The sequence below is a fragment of the Salmo salar genome, chromosome 29 (genome assembly GCF_965601325.2).
Source record: "Salmo salar chromosome 29, fSalSal1, whole genome shotgun sequence".
NCBI lineage: Eukaryota > Metazoa > Chordata > Actinopteri > Salmoniformes > Salmonidae > Salmo > Salmo salar.
Genome location: NC_138319.1, coordinates 42,691,159 through 42,697,158, shown reverse-complemented (window position 1 = coordinate 42,697,158; position 6,000 = coordinate 42,691,159).

Here is a 6,000-nt window from a genome sequence, read left to right as displayed (position 1 = left end):
ACAGCACCATGCAGACAGCACCATACAGACTCGCACCCATGCAGACAGCACCATGCAGACAGCACCATGCAGACAGCACCATGCATGGTATATTGCAGCCTGTATTGATATGAGGGCATGTGTCGGACTGACAGACGGTGAAGCGGGATTCACCACTCCAGAGGTCCAATGGCAGCAAGCCCTGTACTCCTCTCCATTTCATAAATATGGGTTGTATTTACAGTGGTGTTTGTTCTTCACTGGTTGACCTTTTCTCGAGGCAACAGGTCACACATCTTGCTGCTGTGATGGACACTGTGGTATTTTCACCCAGTAGATATGGGAGTTCATCAAGATCGGGGTTGTTTTCCAATTCTTTGTGGATCTGTGTAGTCTGAGGGAAATATGTGTCTCTAATATGGTCATACATTTGGCAGGAGGTTAGGAAGTGCAGCTCAGTTTCCAACCTCATTTTTGTGGGCAGTGTTGCATATAGCCTGTCTTCTCTGCCTGTCTTCTCTTGAGAGCCAGGTCTGCCTACGGCGGCCTTTCTCAATAGCAAGGCTATGCTCACTGAGTCTGTACATAGTCAAAGCTTTCCTTCATTTTGGGGGCAGTCTCAGTGGTCAGGGTATTCTGCCGCTGTGTCCTCTCTGTTTAGAGCCAAGTAGCTTTCTACTTGGTGCCGTTTTTTGTTAATTCTTTCCAATGTGCCAAGTAATTATCTTATTGTTTCTTGGGTCTAATTGTGTTGCTGTCCTGGGGTCTCTCTCTCTCTCCCCCTCATTCTCTCTCTCCCTCTTTTGCTCTCCCCATTCGCTCTCTCTCTCCCTCCCTTTCTCTCCCCCCTTCTCTCTCTCCCCTCTCTCTCCCTCCTATCTCTCTCTCCCCATATCTCCCCCTTCTTCTCTCTCTCCTCTCCCTCTCCCCCCTTCTCTCTCTCTCCCCCTATCTCCCTCTCTCCTCTCCCCCCTATCTCCCTCTCTCTCTCCCCCCTTCTCTCCCCCTTCTCTCTCGCTCTCTCTCTCTCTCTCTCTCTCCCCCTTCTCTCTCTCCCTTTCTCTCTCTCTCTCTCTCTCTCTCTTTCTGTCTCTCTCCCCCTTCTTACCCTCTCTCTCTATCTCTCTCTCCCCCTTCTCGCTCTCTCTCTCCCTCCCTCTTTCTCTCTCCCCATTTCAATCGAATGTATTTATAAAGCCCCTTTTTTTTTTACATCAGCCGATATCACAAAGTGCTGTACAGAAACCCAGCCTAACCCCCCAAGATGTTCAAATGTTCATAGATGACCAGCAGGGTCAGATAATAATAATCCCAGTGGTTGTAGATGGTGCAACAGGTCAGCACCTCAGGAGGAAATGTCAGTTGGCTTTTCATAGCTGACCATTCAGAGGTTGAGACGGCAGGTGCGGTAGAGAGAGAGAGTCGAAAACAGCAGGTCAAGGACAAGGTCGGGACAAGGTAGCACGTCCGGTGAACAGGTCAGGGTTCCATAGCTGCAGGCAGAACCGTTAAAACTGAGACAGGAAGGGTCGGGAGACACTGTGGCCCCGTCCGACGATACCCCCGGACAGGGCCAAACAGACAGGATATAACCCCACCAGCTTTGCCAAAACACAGCCCCCACACCACTAGAGGGATACCTTCAACCACCAACTTACCATCCTGAGACCAGGCCCGAGTATAGCCCACAAAGATCTCCGCCACGGCACAACCCAAGGATGGGCGCCAAGGAAGACCACGTCAGTGACTCAACCCACTCAAGTGACGCACCCCTCCCCGGGACGGCATGGAAGAGCACCAATAAACCAGTGACTCAGCCCCTGTAATAGAGTTAGAGGCAGAGAATCGCAGTGGAGAGAGGGAAACCGGCCAGGCAGAGACAGCAAGGGCGGTTCGTTGCTCCAGTGCCTTTCCCTTCACCTTCACACCCCTGGGCTAATTCTCTCTCTCTTTCTCTCTCCCCTCGCTTTCTCTCTCCCCTCTCTTTCTCTCTCCCCTCACTTTCTCTCTCCCCTCACTTTCTCTCTCCCCTCACTTTCTCTCTCCCCTCTCTTTCTCCCTCCCCTCTCTTTCTCTCTCCCCTCTCTCTTTCTCTCTCCCCTCTCTCTTCTCTCTCTCCCCTCTCTTTCTCTCTCCCCTCTCTTTCTCTCTCCCCTCTCTTTCTCTCTCCCCTCTCTCTTTCTCTCTCCCCTCTCTTTCTCTCTCCCCTCGCTTTCTCTCTCCCCTCTCTTTCTCTCTCCCCTCTCTTTCTCTCTCCCCTCTCTTTCTCTCTCCCCTCTCTTTCTCTCTCCCCTCGCTTTCTCTCTCCCCTCTCTTTCTCTCTCCCCTCTCTTTCTCTCTCCCCTCTCTTCCTCTCTCCCCTCTCTTTCTCTCTCCCCTCTCTTTCTCTCTCCCCTCTCTTTCTCTCTCCCCATCTCTCTCTCTCATTATTGTGCACTTGGCCAACTATTTGGTACACTTTTAAAGAGAATGGCTGTAACGAATTTCGGCCTCATTCACCAGGCCCCCCTCCCCATCTACTCCTCCCCATCTACTCCTCCTGTTTCTCCCTCCTCCCCATCTACTCCTCCTGTTCCTCCCCCCTCCCCATCTACTCCTCCCCCCTCCCCAAGTACTCCTCCCCCCTCCCCATCTACTCCTCCCCATCTACTCCTCCCCCCTCCCCATCTACTCCTCCCCATCTACTCCTCCTGTTCCTCCCCCCTCCCCATCTACTCCTCCCCCCTCCCCATCTACTCCTCCCCCCTCCCTCCTCCCCTTCTACTCCTCCTGTTCCTCCCCCCTCCCCATCTACTCCTCCCCCCTCCCCAAGTACTCCTCCCCCCTCCCCCCTCCCTCCTCCCCATCTACTCCTCCTGTTCCTCCCCCTCCCCCTCCCCCCTCCCCAAGTACTCCTCCCCCCTCCCCCTCCCTCCTCCCCATCTACTCCTCCCCCCTCCCCCTCGCCCCCCCTCCCCATCTACTCCTCTCCATCTACTCCTCCTGTTCCTCCCCCCTCCCCATCTACTCCTCCCCCCTCCCTCCTCCCCATCTACTCCTCCTGTTCCCCCTCCCCCTCCCCCCTCCCCCATCTACTCCTCCTGTTCCTCCCCCTCCCCCCTCCCTCCTCCCCATCTACTCCTCCCCCCTCCCTCCTCCCCATCTACTCCTCCCCCCTCCCCCCTCCCCATCTACTCTACCCCCCTCCCCCCTCCCCATCTACTCCTCCCCCAAACCCCCTCCCTCCTCCCCATCTACTCAGCCCGGCCTGCCTCCTCTTCATTAGAACAACCAGTCAGAGCCTCAGCTCTCAGCCCGGCCCGCCTCCTCTCCATTAGAACAACCAGTCAGAGCCTCAGCTCTCAGCCCGGCCCGCCTCCTCTCCATTAGAACAACCAGTCAGAGCCTCAGCTCTCAGCCCGGCCCGCCTCCTCTCCATTAGAACAACCAGTCAGAGCATCAGCTCTCAGCCCGGCCCGCCTCCTCTCCATTAGAACAACCAGTCAGAGCCTCAGCTCTCAGCCCGGCCCGCCTCCTCTCCATTAGAACAACCAGTCAGAGCATCAGCTCTCAGCTCTCAGCCCGGCCCGCCTCCTCTCCATTAGAACAACCAGTCAGCTCTCAGCTCTCAGCCCGGCCCGCCTCCTCTCCATTAGAACAACCAGTCAGAGCCTCAGCTCTCAGCTCTCAGCCCGGCCCGCCTCCTCTCCATTAGAACAACCAGTCAGAGCATCAGCTCTCAGCTCTCAGCCCGGCCCGCCTCCTCTCCATTAGAACAACCAGTCAGAGCCACAGCTCTCAGCTCTCTGCCCGGCCCGCCTCCTCTCCATTAGAACAACCAGTCAGAGCCTCAGCTCTCAGCCCGGCCCGCCTCCTCTCCATTAGAACAACCAGTCAGAGCCTCAGCTCTCAGCCCGGCCCGCCTCCTCTCCATTAGAACAACCAGTCAGAGCATCAGCTCTCAGCTCTCAGCCCGGCCCGCCTCCTCTCCATTAGAACAACCAGTCAGAGCATCAGCTCTCAGCTCGGCCCGGCCCAGCTGTATCCTGTTGACCTGAGTCCAGAGCTCTTCATTAAAACAACCAGTGATTTTTTTAATAAACAACAAATTAGCTGTAGGAACAACGCAGTTCTACAAAGATCACAGTCAATGAACGTAATGGTTTAATTACTGTGTATTTCACTGTTACATAAAGGGTTTTAGTCTGCAGCGAGAGAGGCTCCGCTCTGTTCATATAACCATGAAAACAAAGTCACCCTGTGGTACTGGGGATCTGGTCATTCACAGATTAAACAGTCAGAAATACACTGGACCTCTGTTAGAGATTAAACAGCCAGAACACTGGACCTCTGTTAGAGATTAAACAGTCAGAACACTGGACCTCTGTTAGAGATTAAACAGCCAGAACACTGGACCTCTGTTAGAGATTAAACAGCCAGAACACTGGACCTCTGTTAGAGATTAAACAGTCAGAACACTGGACCTCTGTTAGAGATTAAACAGTCAGAACACTGGACCTCTGTTAGAGATTAAACAGCCAGAACACTGGACCTCTGTTAGAGATTAAACAGTCAGAACACTGGACCTCTGTTAGAGATTAAACAGCCAGAACACTGGACCTCTGTTAGAGATTAAACAGCCAGAACACTGGACCTCTGTTAGAGATTAAACAGTCAGAACACTGGACCTCTGTTAGAGATTAAACAGTCAGAACACTGGACCTCTGTTAGAGATTAAACAGTCAGAACACTGGACCTCTGTTAGAGATTAAACAGTCAGAACACTGGACCTCTGTTAGAGATTAAACAGCCAGAACACCGGACCTCTGTTAGAGATTAAACAGTCAGAACACTGGACCTCTGTTAGAGATTAAACAGCCAGAACACTGGACCTCTGTTAGAGATTAAACAGTCAGAACACTGGACCTCTGTTAGAGATTAAACAGTCAGAACACTGGACCTCTGTTAGAGATTAAACAGTCAGAACACTGGACCTCTGTTAGAGATTAAACAGTCAGAACACTGGACCTCTGTTAGAGATTAAACAGCCAGAACACCGGACCTCTGTTAGAGATTAAACAGTCAGAACACTGGACCTCTGTTAGAGATTAAACAGCCAGAACACTGGACCTCTGTTAGAGATTAAACAGTCAGAAATACACTGGACCTCTGTTAGAGATTAAACAGTCAGAACACTGGACCTCTGTTAGAGATTAAACAGTCAGAACACTGGACCTCTGTTAGAGATTAAACAGTCAGAACACTGGACCTCTGTTAGAGATTAAACAGTCAGAACACTGGACCTCTGTTAGAGATTAAACAGTCAGAACACTGGACCTCTGTTAGAGATTAAACAGTCAGAACACTGGACCTCTGTTAGAGATTAAACAGCCAGAACACCGGACCTCTGTTAGAGATTAAACAGTCAGAACACTGGACCTCTGTTAGAGATTAAACAGCCAGAACACTGGACCTCTGTTAGAGATTAAACAGTCAGAACACTGGACCTCTGTTAGAGATTAAACAGTCAGAACACTGGACCTCTGTTAGAGATTAAACAGTCAGAACACTGGACCTCTGTTAGAGATTAAACAGTCAGAACACTGGACCTCTGTTAGAGATTAAACAGCCAGAACACCGGACCTCTGTTAGAGATTAAACAGTCAGAACACTGGACCTCTGTTAGAGATTAAACAGCCAGAACACTGGACCTCTGTTAGAGATTAAACAGTCAGAAATACACTGGACCTCTGTTAGAGATTAAACAGTCAGAACACTGGACCTCTGTTAGAGATTAAACAGTCAGAACACTGGACCTCTGTTAGAGATTAAACAGTCAGAACACTGGACCTCTGTTAGAGATTAAACAGTCAGAAATACACTGGACCTCTGTTAGAGATTAAACAGCCAGAACACTGGACCTCTGTTAGAGATTAAACAGTCAGAACACTGGACCTCTGTTAGAGATTAAACAGTCAGAACACTGGACCTCTGTTAGAGATTAAACAGCCAGAACACTGGACCTCTGTTAGAGATTAAACA